This window comes from Heterodontus francisci, unplaced genomic scaffold, assembly GCF_036365525.1.
Source record: "Heterodontus francisci isolate sHetFra1 unplaced genomic scaffold, sHetFra1.hap1 HAP1_SCAFFOLD_58, whole genome shotgun sequence".
NCBI classification, from domain to species: domain Eukaryota; kingdom Metazoa; phylum Chordata; class Chondrichthyes; order Heterodontiformes; family Heterodontidae; genus Heterodontus; species Heterodontus francisci.
In genome coordinates, this window is record NW_027142006.1 from 1,951,803 (window position 1) to 1,965,609 (window position 13,807).

The window sequence follows — 13,807 nt, forward strand, 5'->3', positions numbered from 1 at the left end:
TTAATTTGGGTAAGTGCAGTGTTATTCATGTGGACAGGGCGAATGCTCAACATTCATACACCCTTCAGGGAAAAACATTAAAGCAGGTGGAGAAAGAAAATAATTTTGAGCAGAGATCTGGATGTTCTAGTGCACAGATCTCGAAAGGTACAGCAGCATTGCTGTGAAGTGATAGCTGGAGCAAATAGGGCGTTGGGCTGCATTCAGAGGATAATTGCATATAAGGTGGGGCATATTCTTTCATGGGATGTGAGCGACACTGGCAAGGCCAGAATTTGTTACCCATCCCTAATTGTCCTTGACAAGATGGCGGTGAGCTGCCTTCTTGAATTGCTGCACTCCATGTGGTGTAGGTACACCCACAGTGCTGTTAGGAAGGGAGATCCAGGATTTTGACCCAACATCAGTGAATGAACAGCGATATTGTTGCAGATCAGATGGTGTGTGACTTGAAGGGGAACTTGCAGATGGTGGTGTTTCCATGCATCTGCAGCCCTTGTCCTTCAAGGTGGTGGAGGTCTTCGGTTTGGAAGGTGTTTTTGAAGGAGCCTTGGTGAGTTGCAGCAGTGCATCTGGTAGATGGTACACACTACTGCCACTGTGCGTCAGTGGTGAAAGGAGTGAATGTTTAAGGTGGTGAATGGGGTGACAATCAAGGCAGCTGCTTTGTCCTGAACAGTGTCAAGTTTCTAGAGTATTGTTGGAGCTGCACTCATCCTGGCTTGTGCCTTGTAGATGGTGGACAAGTTTTGGAGAGTCAAAAATCACAAAATTATTACAGTGCAGAAGGAGGCTATTCGGCCCATTGTCTCTGCATAGAATCATTGAACATAGAAAGTTTAGAGCACAGGAAGGCCAAAAGTCGGGCAACCCAGCGGAATCCCATTGTCCAGCATTTGGACCGTAGCCCTGCAGGTTCAGGCACTTGAGGTGCACATCCAGACTCCTCTTAAATGAGTTGAGGGTTTCTGCCTCAACTACCCTTATCGGCAGTGAGTTTCAGACCCCTCGCACCCTCTGGGTGAAAAAAGTTTCCTCATCTCCCCTCTAATCGTTCAACGAATCACTTTAAATCTATGCCCCTTAGTCATTGACCTCCCTGCTAAGGTAAATAGTCCCTTCCCATCCACTCTATCCCGACCCCTCACAATTTTATGCATTTCAATCAAATCTCCCCTCAGCCTCCTCTATTCAACCCCAGCCGATCCAATCTTTCCTCATCGTTGCATTTTTCCAGAGTTGGCAACATCCTCCTAAATCTCCTCTGTAACCTCTCTAGTGCAATTACATCCTTTCTGGAATGAGGTGACCAGAACTGCACACAGAACTCAAGTTGTGGCCTAACTAATGATTGATACAGTTCCAGCATAACCTCCCTGCTCTGATATTCTATACCTCGGCTAATAAAGGAAAGGATTCCATAAGCCTTCTCAACCAACTTATCAACCTGTCCTGCTACTTTCAGGGATCTGTGGACATTCACTTCAAGGTCCCTCACTTCCTCTAGACCTCTCAGTATTCACCCATTAATTGTGTATTCCTTTGCCGTGTTTGACCTCACCAAAGGCATCACCTCACACTTCTCCACGTTGAATTCCATTTGCCACTTTTCTGCACACCTGACCAGTCCATTTTTCCAGCTCTCCTAATGAGCATTTCACCTCGTACCGAGAGCTGAATTATTCATTGCAGAATTCTCACTGTCTGTTTTACCTTTGGTGCCACAGTATTTATATGAATGGTCCAGTTAAGCTTGTGTCTATGGTTACCCCCAGGATGTTGATGGTGGGGGGGATTCAGCGATGGTAATGCTGTTGAACGTCAAAGGGAGATGGTTACATTCTCTCTTGTTGGAGATGGTCATTGCCTGGTACTTATGTGGTGTGAATGTTACTTGCCACTTAGCAGGCCAAGCCTGAATGTTGTCCAGGTCTTGCTGCTTCTGGACACGGACTCCTTCAGTATCTGAGATGTCCCGAATTTGTCCTTCTATGAAACCTTGGTCAGGCCTCACTTGGAATATTGTATCCAGTCTTGGTCTCCTCACATGATGGGTGCTATTGAGGCTTTTGACAGGGTACAGAGGAGAGACATTAAACTAATTCCCAGTGTAAGACATCTTCGTTATCAAGTTAGACTAAAAGAGTTGGAACCCTACACCTTAGAGAAACCTAGACTGAGGGGTGATCCAATTGAGGTTCATAAGTAATGAAGGGTCCAATTTAGCATGGGAGAGGAGTCATAATTGTATATTGTAAAAGGCCAGATGTCACCCGGATCACATTAAATTTCATTTTCAGCAACGGGTTAATGAATCAGGAGGGCTGAGTGGGTAAGGTGTTGGACTTGAAATCCAATGAATATATGTCTGTGTGTGTTCAAACCCCACTCCTGGTATCTGTGCCGGCCAAATGTTACTTGTTGTTTCCCTGATTTTTGCCTTGCACCATCATCTCTTCTGTCATTTAATCACTCCTGCCTTCCAACTGATCACAGCTTCCTATTATTTGCCCCAGCACCATTCCTTGTCTCTGCACTTGCTTATAAGCTGGGAAACCTTGAACTTAATCTCCTCTGTCCCCTCATAATGACTTTCTCATCTTTCCTGAACTGTGGTTCCTCACAGGATCCGCTGCCTCTCCGACTCCCCTCCAGGGGAAACTGAAGGCCCTGAGCCTGGGTCTTGCTTTCTACGCTTGCTGGTAGTTGAGTCCTTGCATGTCTAGACTCCTCCAGGAAGGGCTTGCCATAATCTTCCAATCTTCCCTGGATAAGGGGATTGGAGAGTGGCAAGTGACACCCTTATTCAAGAAAGGGTGTAAGGACAGTCCAAGCAACTCCATGCCAGTTAATTTAACATCAATGCTGGGTAAGGTTTCAGAAATGATAATCAGGGAAAATATCAATGGACATTTAGAGAGGTTTGAGTTAATTAAGGATATCCAGCATGGATTTGTAAAAGGCAGATCATGCTTCACTAATCTAATTGCATTTTTTGATGAAGGAGCAGAGAAGTTTGATGAAGGAAATGCAGTGGATGTTGTTTCTATGGATTTTACGAAAGCATTTGATAAGGTATCACATAAAAGGCTGGTTAACAAAATTGAGGCTCATGGAATAGGAGGGTCAGTGTCCAATTGGTTAAAAAATTGGATTAAGGGCAGAAACAAGCAAGTTGTAGTAAATGGTTTCTTTTCAGACTAGGGGATGGTCGACAGTGGTGTTCCCCGAGGGTCAGTGCTGGGATCACTGCTTTTCTTGCTATGTATAAAATATGTGGATCTTGGAATACGGAACAGAATCTCAAAATTTGCTGACAATACCAAACTTGGAGGTGAGGCAAACAGTGAGGATGATATGAACCGCCTGCAATAGGACATAGATAGGCTAGCAGAATGAGCAGAGAGGTGACGGATGGAATTTAATACTGTTAAGTGTGAGGTGATGCATTTTGACAGAAGGAATAGGGAGAGGCAATGTATCCTTAATGGCACAGTTCTAAAGAGTGTTCAGGGACAGAGGGACCTGGGGATGCATGTGCATCGATCTTTGCAGGTAGCAGGGCATATTGAGAGAGTAGTAGTAAAATATATGGCATCTTGGGCTTTATACAAACATACAAGCATACGAACATATGAATTAGGAGCAGGAGTAGGCCACTCGGCCCTTCCAGCCTGCTCCGCCATTCAATAATTTCATAGCTGAACTGATGACCCACATTTCCAGCTACCCCTGACCACCCCCTTGCTTATCAAGAATCTATCTACATCTGCCTTAAAAATATTCAAAGACACTGCTTCCACTGCGTTTTGAGGAAGAGAACTGCAAAGACTCACAACCCTCTAAGACAAAAAAATTCTCCTCATCTCTGTCTTAAATGGGCGACCCCATATTTTTAAACAGTGACCCCTAATTTTAGATTCTCCCACAAGAGGAAACATCCTTTGTACATCCACCCTGTCAAGACCCTCAGGATCTTATGTGTTTCAATCAAGTTGCCTCTTACTCTTCTAAAATCTGGTGGATACAAGCCAAGCCTGTCCAATTTTTCCTTGTAAGACAGCCCACCATTCCAGGTATTTGTCCAGTAAACCTTCTCTGAACTGCCTCCAATGCATTCACATCCTTCCTTAAATAAGGAGACCAGTTCTGTAGACAGTACTCCAGATGTGGTCTTACCAATGCCCTGTATAGCTGAAGCATAACCTCCCTACTTTTGCATTCAATTCCCCTCGCGATAAACACGAGCATTCAATTAGCTTTCCTAATTACGTGCTGTACCTGCATACTAACCTTGTGCGATTCATACACGAGGACACCCAGATCCCTCTGCATCTCAGGGCTCTGCAATCTCTCACCATTTAGATAATATGCTTCTTTTTTATTCTTCCCACCAAAGTGGACAATTTCACACTTTCCCACATTTTACTCCATTTGCCAGGTTGTTGCCCACTCACTTAACCGATCTACATCTCTTTGTAGCCCCCTTATAAGAACATAAGAAATAGGAGCAGGAGTAGGCCATTCAGTCCCCAAAGCCTGCCCCACCATTTAACAAGATCAGGGATGATTTGCCCCGGACCTCAACTCCTCTTTCGTGCCAGCTCCTCATAGCCCTCAACTCCCCAATATTTCAAAAATCTATCTACCACCTCTTTAAATGCTTTCAGTGATTTAGCCTCCACAACTCTCTGGTTAGAGAATTCCAGACATTCACTACCCTCTGAGAGAAGAAATTCCTTTGCATCTCAGTTTTAAATGACTGTCCCCTTATTCTGTAACTATGTCACCTAGTTTGAGATTCCCCCACTAGTGGAAACATCTACCCTGTCAAGCCCCCTCAGAATCTTATACATTTCAATAAGATCACCCTTATTCTTCTAAACTTTAATGTATAAAGGCCTAACTTGTTAGCCATTCTTGATAAGTCAACCCCTTTCTCCCAGGAATCAGCCGAGTGAATCTCTTTTGACTGTATCCAATGCCAATATATCCTTTCTTAAATACGGGGACCAAAACTGTACACAGCACTCCAGGTGTGGCCTCACCAACACCCTGTACAGCTTTAACAAGACTTCCCTATTTTTAAACTCCAGCCCCCTAGCAATAAAGGCCAAAATTCCATTTGCCCTCTTAATTACTTGCTGCACCTGCATGCTAACTTTTTGTGTTTCAATCACAAGAACATCCAGATCCCTCTTTTTTGGAGTCTCTGTCTATTTATATAATAGTCTGCATTTTGATTCTTCCTACCAAAGTGTATGACCTCACACTTTCCTACATTAAACTCCATCTGCCAAGTTTTTGCCCACTCACTCAACCTATCTATATCCCCTTGGAGATTCCTTATGTCTTCATGACAACATGCCCTACCTATTTTTGTATCATCAGCAAATTTGGATATATTACACTCTGCCCCCTCCTCCATGTCATTAATATAGATAGTAAATAATTGAACCCCAAGCACTGATCCTTGTGGCACTCCACCAGTCACATCCTTCCAATGAGAAAATGGCCCATTTATGCCTACTCTTTGTTTCAAGGAATTGGTAACTCGTGTGTGCATCATCACTTCAGGAAGTGATGTCATACAGTATGTGACAGAGTAGGAGATGGGATGATCCCCGGTAAGATGTGCCTGTAATACTCTCCTGTAAATTGTATATAGTATTGTCAGTCTTCAATAAAAAAGTCAAATTATTTGTTGGCGTTGATCAGTGTGTGATTGGTAAGTCTGTGTGAAGAACAGGGGTTGGCAACATGTCTGTACATGGACACCAGTGTCCACGTTAAAACAGTTCGGTCCGTGACTGATAATTTCAGGGATGAGAAATTTCCCATTGGCTTCTTCTTCCAGACCAGTCTGACTTTCAATCAAATCGCAGCCGTCAGTTTCACAGCTGACAGGTCCTGAGAGCAGAGAGAACGTTTCAGAACCTCGGACAAGTTCGGAGCTTTCCGGCAGTTCTGATTTCATTTAAAAGCCCTCCAGAAAAACCCGAGCTTGTCCGAGTTTCGGAAGTGCTGTCTCTGCTCAAAGCACCTGTCAGCTGTGAAACTGACGGCTGCGATTTTTTTAAAAAGACTAACCATAAAGCTGAGAGTTCTCGCTCTCTGCAACTGTCAGAGAGAGGGAGAGAGAGAGAGGAGAGTAAGAGGGAGAGAGGAGACCGGGGGTGGGTGTCGGCAGAGAGAGAAAGGACAACCTGAAAGGTTTACCCCGTATCCTTAGATTATGACCCCTGGTTCTGGACTCACACCCAAATCCGATGAACGAATAAAAAAAGTCACAACTGTGATTGGCTCTTGTAGCGGACTCTGGTTCACAGACAATATTCGGAGCGCCGGCCCCAGACTGTTTAACACTGACTGAGCTGAGAAAATACAACTCACCCCCGAGAATCCGCAGCACAGACCGAGCGGAGGGGAAAACCTGTCCTGGGAACTCTACATTCAGGGAACAGTTTGTCCTGTGAATATGCAGATGTGAATATTGTGGAAGAGAGATTGTATTAAAGGGGAGGGCGGGTTAGTCTGAAGCCACTGTGTTTGTGGGTCCGCTCTCATCGCCGGATTTCAGAGTCATTCTTGTGTAAAATCAAATGATTTTCCAGTCAAAGAACCGCCCTCCTCCCTACTCAGCCCCAAAGTGGGAATTCGGGATCATTTTTTTTAATTTCAAGATTTCAGTTGAAAAGTAGAGAACATGTCAGCGAAGGGTGAGAGAGGGCGGTCAGTGCAGCAATAAAGCCAGGTTAAATGGAAAATGGAGTCCTCAATCCTAGTGAAAGCTTTTCAACAGCAAACATACTGGAGTGAGAGACAGGAAAGATCTAGTCTGGAAGTCTGGAGTCTCTGAATTTCAATGGAATTGGAGAGTTTGTGAGGAGAGAGAAACACAGAGAGACAGCAGGAGCCGAGAGCTGACAGCAGCTTGTCTCCGCCCCATCCTCTCTCTTCCTTGAAGTTGCTCTGTGCCACCATCACCGGCTTCATTTCTAACCCAGTTCACACTGACAGTGAGAATTTGTGCAGAGTCCCGGACATGTCCGATAGTGCAGCAGCCCAAACGGCTCCTCCAGCCGCCGCCGCCGCCCAAGTCAAGACCCCCAAGAAGAAGAAGGCGGCTCCCCGGAACAAGCCAGCCGGTCTCCCGTTGGGCGAACAGATCCTCAAGATTTTGCCGGCTTTCAGCGATCGCAAGGGGATGTCCCTGGCCGCCATAAAGAAGGCTCTGGGTAGCAGCGGTGTCGATGTGGAGAAGCTCAGGACCCAGATCAAGCAAAGTATCAAGAGGAATGTGAACAAAGGCTCCCTGGTGCAGAGCAAGGGACAGGGAGCCTCCGGCTCCTTCAAAATCAGCAAGAAGGAAAACCCAGGGAAAAGTGGGAAAGAAGGTGAAGAAACTAGCAGACAAGAAATCTTTAGTGAAGAAACCAGCAGACAAGAAATCTTTAGCGAAGACACCAGCAGCCAAGAAATCTTTATTGAAGAAACCAGCAGATAAGAAATCTTTAGTGAAGAAACCAGCAGACAAGAAATCTTTCATGAAGAAACTAGCAGACAAGAAATCTTTCATGAAGAAACCAGCAGCCAATAAATCTTTAGTGAAGAAACCAGCAGACAAGAAATCTTTAGTGAAGAAACCAGCAGCTAAGAAATCTTTAGTGAAGACACCAGTAGACAATAAATCTTTAGTGAAGAAATCAGCAGCCAAGAAATCTTTAGTGAAGAAACCAGCAGACAATAACTCCTTCGTTAGAAACCAGCAGACAAGAAATCATTGGTGAAGAAACCAGCAGCCAAGAAAGTGACAACAAAGAAAGTAACAGCCAAGAAAACGAGCAGCAAGGCGGCGGCAACGCCAAATAAGGCGGTGAAGAAAGCAGTGCTTCAGAAAAAGTCTCCTGCGAAGAATGTCAAAAAAGGCAAGAGTGCGGTGGGCGGAAAGGCGCTGAAGAAAGTGCAGACATGGAAGAGCAAGGTCAAGCCGAAAGCAGCGAAGGCTCAGAAAGCAGGGTCTGGAAAGAAGTGAAAGAGCGCGGGAAACTTGTAAACATCTGAACACAAAGGCTCTTCTCAGAGCCACCCACATCTCTCAGGTAAGAGCTGATCCCCTGATCAAATGATCCCTGTCCCGGCCCCGCCTGCAGATTCCACATGGAAATGATTTGGAGCAAATCCAGGATCCCTGGTGACTCCCCTCCACCCAGCCCTTTCCCCACTCTCTGTAATAAAACAGAAGGATGTCCGGCCCTCACTCTAACTGGGGATGTGTTCGGTGTAGTCTCAGTTCACAAATTCAGGGGGAGAGTCCTGTAAGGTAGCTCGGTCACTCTGACTGAAACAGCCAGTTCTCCGGGGCTGCAGCCACTGACACTGCGGGGAGAGAATCCCCGACTCTACCCCGCCGCCGAGGGAACAAACAACGTTGTGTCCGGAGAATAGGGAGGGCCGGGGAGAAGGCACATATTAAAGCGCTGCAGTGGACTCAGCTCCTGTGTGTGCACAACTCTCACTGATTCCGTCCTCTGGGAACAGTGCGGTCTAAACAGATCAGGTTGGGAGAGAAACACACAGCCCGAGAATGGCTTCTTTCTTCCTGCATTTACTCTGTTCTGGGAGCAGATTCTCATTGAGAAGCGGCGCTCAGATCACCGGAGAGAAAAAAAAAACACAATTCAAACTGTCCAAATGAAAAACAGAGAATTAACCCGGACACTTCCATTATTAAATTAATTCATCAGCTCCGAACCAGTTCCCGTTAATGTACCGGGATAATCTCGGGATTTATCAAATCGAAGGCAGCGGGATTTATTAAATTGTTGATTCTGACACCCTGTAGTTCACTTCTTCACTTAACGAGAGGGGGAGATGTGTGAGCAGAGAAACAGAGCGAAATCCAGAGAGGGAACTGAAAACACACCTGGACAGATGTGAAACAGGTCAATCCACTGTTACAATAACTCCATCACTGACTCCCTCCTGACAGTAACCAGCCCTTTCACAGAGACTGTGGGTGGCTCTGAAAAGAGCCTTTGGTTTATTAGATGACATTTTGGCCGCTTTACCTTTTCTGGGAGCTCTGAGCGCTGGTTTTCTTGGGCAGCAGCACGGCCTGGATATTCGGCAGCACCCCGCCCTGAGCGATAGTCACCCCTCCCAGCAGCTTGTTGAGCTCCTCGTCGTTGCGGACGGCCAGCTGCAGGTGTCTGGGGATGATGCGGGTCTTCTTGTTGTCCCGGGCCGCGTTCCCGGCCAGCTCGAGGATTTCAGCGGTCAGATACTCGAGCACAGCAGCCAGACAGACCGGGGCTCCAGCACCCACACGCTCAGCATAGTTACCCTTTCTCAGGAGCCTGTGAACACGGCCCACCGGGAACTGCAGTCCAGTCCGGGAGGAGCGAGAAATGGCCTTGGCCCGAGCTTTCCCGCTGGTCTTTCCTCTTCCAGACATTTCCACAATCTCACAAATACTTTCACAAAGAATGAATAATTTCCTTAGCATTAATGATAGCTAGTAGGCGGTCAGGATGGCCGAGCGGTCTAAGGTGCTGCGTTTAGGTCGCAGTCTCCATTGGAGACGTGGGTTCAAATCCCACTTCTGACACCTTGTGTTTTGACTGCTCTGGAGGCGTTTGGGAGCAGAGGTGAAGAGCAAAGAGAGAACAGGAAAGAACATGGCAAAGCAAAATAACAATGGACCCAAAGATGTTGCATCAAAACATTAGAGTAAGAGGCAACTGAGCAAACAGCAGGGCACAGAAAACATCAAAAATGTAACCTTTGTATCGGGGTGGAAGATGTTGCCAATATCCTTAATGAATACATTACTGTCTTCTCAAATGAGGGGGTGATGCAGATATTGTTATGAAGGAGGAGGAGTGTGAAGTATTGGACATGATAAGTTAAGGAGAGAGGAAGTCTTAATGGGATGAGCATCCTTGAATGTGGATAAATCACCAGGACCAGATGAAATGTACCCCAGGCTGTTGAATGAAGCCAGGGAAGAAATAGTGGAAGGTCTGACCATCGTTTTCCAGAGGATTGGAGGTCTTGTAACGTTGCAATAAAAGCAAAATACCACGCAGATCAAGCATGGCTGAGCCTTTAGAGTAGAGAAACAGGGCTGAATTCCCTGAACCAGTGCTACAGCTTTCAGAATAGAAGGAGCCTATACAAACCTGATGGGTTCCACTTAAACCAAAGAGCTGGAGGTGCTGACAGTCAGAACAGATAAAATGTGGAGGAGTGTTTGAAGCAGTTTCTGTGTGGTTACTGTAGTTGTACTATGGAGTTATTTCAAGGAGGTGATTCTGAATGTAATGGATCAACGTGGACCCACCCAAGGCAAAGGTCACTGAAAGTGGCAACGCAGGTGGATAAGGTAGTCAAGAAGGCATACCGCATGCTTGCCTTCATCAGTCGGGGTATAGAGTATAAAAATTGGCAAGTCATGTTGCAGCTGTACAGAACCTTAGTTAGGCCACACTTAGAATATTGCGTGCAATTCTGGTCGCCACACTAGCAGAAGGACGTGGAGGCTTTGGAGAGGGTACAGAGGAGGTTTACCAGGATGTTGCCTGGTCTGGAGGGCATTAGGTATGAGGAGAGGTTGGAAAAACTCAGATTGTTTTCACTGGAACGACGGAGGTGGAGGGGCGACATGATAGAGGTTTACAAAGTTATGAGCGGCATGGACAGAGTGGATAGTCAGAAGCTTTTTCCCAGGGTGGAAGAGTCAGTTACTAGGGGACATGGGTTTAAGGTGCGAGGGGCAAAGTTTAGAGGGGATGTGCGAGGCAAGTTTTTTACACAGAGGGTGGTGAGTGCCTGGAACTTGCTGCCAGGGGAGGTGGTGGAAGCAGATACGATAACGACGTTTAAGAGACATCTTGACAAATACATGAATAGGAAGGGAATAGAGGGATATAGGCCACGGAAGTGCAGAAGGTGTTAGTTTAGGCAGGCATCAAGATCGGCGCAGGCTTGGAGGGCCGAATGGCCTGTTCCTGTGCTGTACTGTTCTTTGTTCTTTGTTCTAAGCTTCCCTGTGGTCCAGCCTGGTTGAATGGAACTGAAGCAAACAAATCATCCAGAAGTGCAAAAGAAATATAAGGCCATGAAAGCACAGAATTTAGATGGATGCAATACCAGATGGTATGGCAAGAGTGTAAAACAGCAACAGACTGGTGAATAAAACTTTCCTATTGAATAAGACAAGAGAAGAGAAGGGTAATAATAGTGTCAGAGGTGAGTTGTGACACTATTCACATTCCACCTTGATCTGAATAGGACTGTTGAAGGGAGTGATTGAGAAGAATAGAGGAGAAATGAAAAGAAAGGAGAAATAAACAAAAGGTCTTTTGATTTTAGAATGCTTGTTTTTGGAAATGACAGACTGTAAAGTGTGTGTGTCAGAAGAGAAAGAGCGAAGTTGGGTGTGACAAGATCACAGGAAAGTTGTGCCCTGAGACAAGGTGTGTGTTGACAGGAAAGCTGCTTTCTTTTGCACAATATGTATTTTATTCATATAATTTGTGCAATTACATTGCAAAGCAGTTCAAATTTAATATTACATAAGGTACAATACAGATCAGTTTCCTTCAATAATGTACATGAGGTATCTCACTATCCCTGCCTGCACAGGTTATATTTACAGTATTTACATTACACATCAAACATTCTCTGGTGCAAACAGCCCGAGCGGTTTTACACAGGTTCCAGCCTCTCGCTGGACGAGGGCCTTAGTCTGTCGCCTTTCTATTGAGACTCCATGGTGGCTTCCCCAAGCTTTAATGCCGTCCCACAGCACATAGTCTTGAATGTTGGAATGTGCCAGTCTGCAACACTCGGTCATAGACAGCTCTTTGCACTGGAATACCTGTCCCACGGCCGGGCTCGTTCTCAATAGAGATCATTTCAAATGAACATTTCCAAAATCCGTGCTTTCTCTCTCGCAATAAAGAGAACAGGATGTCTGGCAGATTCAGTGTGAGACGATAACACTGCCGGGTAAAGGCCGCTTTCCAACTCCAATCTGAACACAGGAGATTCCCCAAACAGCTGCAATAGGGTGTTTGTAAACTGTTGGAAGCGGATGTGTGTGGAAATGGTGATGTTACTGAGGAGGTTCCTTGTTATAGAATGGATTGTGTTTTGGTGGGAATATTACTGAGTGTTAATTGTAGCAGGATCATATTTAAAAGCTCCGGCTTTCTGGAAAGCCTTGACTGTGAAGGTCGATTCTGGAAGAGTTTGCGTGGAGAGCTGGGTTTCGGTTCTACTGTTAATAAAGGGTTTGAAATTGGCAGCCCGGAGGAAACTGGAGGTGGAGATGAAAGATAAGGTGCCGTTCTCTCTCTGTCTGTCACTCTGGGTGTCTCCTTCATTCTTGCTCTCTGTTTAATCTTCACTCTTGTCTCCTCCCCTCCCTGCTCTCAATCTGCCTTTCTCAGGCAGGTCCGGGCGGCCTGTAAAAAAAAGGAAGCTGACGGAATCAGTCTCTTTTATTGTGCACTGATTTGAGGCAAGAACTATCATGGTGGCTGTGGTGGGGAAGAGACGGTCGCCCACCTCCTCCTGGAATGTGTCTTTGCAAAGCAGGTGTGGAAAGGGATGCAGTGGTTTTTGTCGAGGTTCATCCCAAGCAGCTCGATAACACAGGAGTCTGTGCTCTCCGGGCTGTTCCCAGTGACGCACACCGAGACAAACATCAACTGCTGCTGGAGGACTATCAATTCGGTGAAAGACGCCCTTTAGTCTGCCCGAAACTTGCTGGTCTTCCAGCGCAAAGAGTTGTCCACCACCGAATGTCGCAGACTGGCACATTCCAAGGACCAGGACAACGTGGGCAGGGACGCACTAAAGCTTGGGGCAGCCGCAGCAAAGGCTCAATGGGGAAAGACCATGATGTAAGGTCCCCCCACCAAGCTGAGCGGAGGGGCTGGATCCATGGGAAACCCTTCGAACCGTATAGGGAAAATTTTGTGTGCTGTAAATGTAGAAATGTATATGGCATGACAATGAAATGGAAGAGTTGTGAGGCAACTCGTGATTGTATAGAAGGAAACTGATCACCTTTGCACTGTTTGTATTTTTTGACTTGACGATGTTTTAAACTGTTTGGGAATGTAATTTTTACAGATTTTTATGAATAAAGTACATTTTGGAAATTTAAAAAAAAAGCCTGGCAGTATACCAGAGTATGGTCCTGGCCGACAGCATATTAGAATCCATGAGGAAAGGCATCATCACCCTCATCTACAAGCGGAAGGGGGAGGGGGCAGAAATCAGAAATTGGCGGCTCATCTCACTGCTTAACATCGACTACAAGATTCTGTCAAAAGTCATCGCCAGTCGAGTCAAGTCTGCTCTGGAGTTGCTGATTGACCCTGATCAGACCTGTACTATACCAGGCAGGAAGATCTCTGATAGCCTCGCGCCACTCAGGGATACGATCACCTATGTACGGGACAGGAGGGTGGACACCTGCCTCATCAGCCTGGACCAGGAGAAGGCTTTTGACAGGATATCGCACACCGACATGATGGACGTACTTTCCAAAATGGGGTTTGGGGAGGGAATCTGCAATTGGATTAAGCTGGTCTACACAAACATCAGTAGCGCAGTCTCAATCAATGGGTGGGAAACAGAAAGTTTCTCAATCCAATCTGGAGTCAGGCAGGGCTGTCCTCTCTCCCCAGTCTTGTTTGTTTGCTTTATTGGACCCTTTTCTGAGTCTATTAGGAAGAATGCGATTATCAGAAGGGTAACAATCCCAGGCAGTGGAGGCACTCAGGTTAAA

The 13,807-nt window shown here is 46.0% G+C and overlaps 1 protein-coding gene and 1 non-coding gene across 2 annotated transcripts in view; both read left to right on the forward strand.

Annotated features, from left to right (window-relative positions):
* LOC137365864 (histone H2B 1/2-like) overlaps positions 1 to 13,807 on the forward strand; it is a 70,470-nt gene that overhangs the window by 31,922 nt on the left and 24,741 nt on the right. The window lies entirely within an intron of this gene.
* trnal-uag (transfer RNA leucine (anticodon UAG)) lies at positions 9,528 to 9,610 on the forward strand. Its single transcript has one exon. It is a non-coding gene; the product is annotated as a tRNA-Leu (tRNA).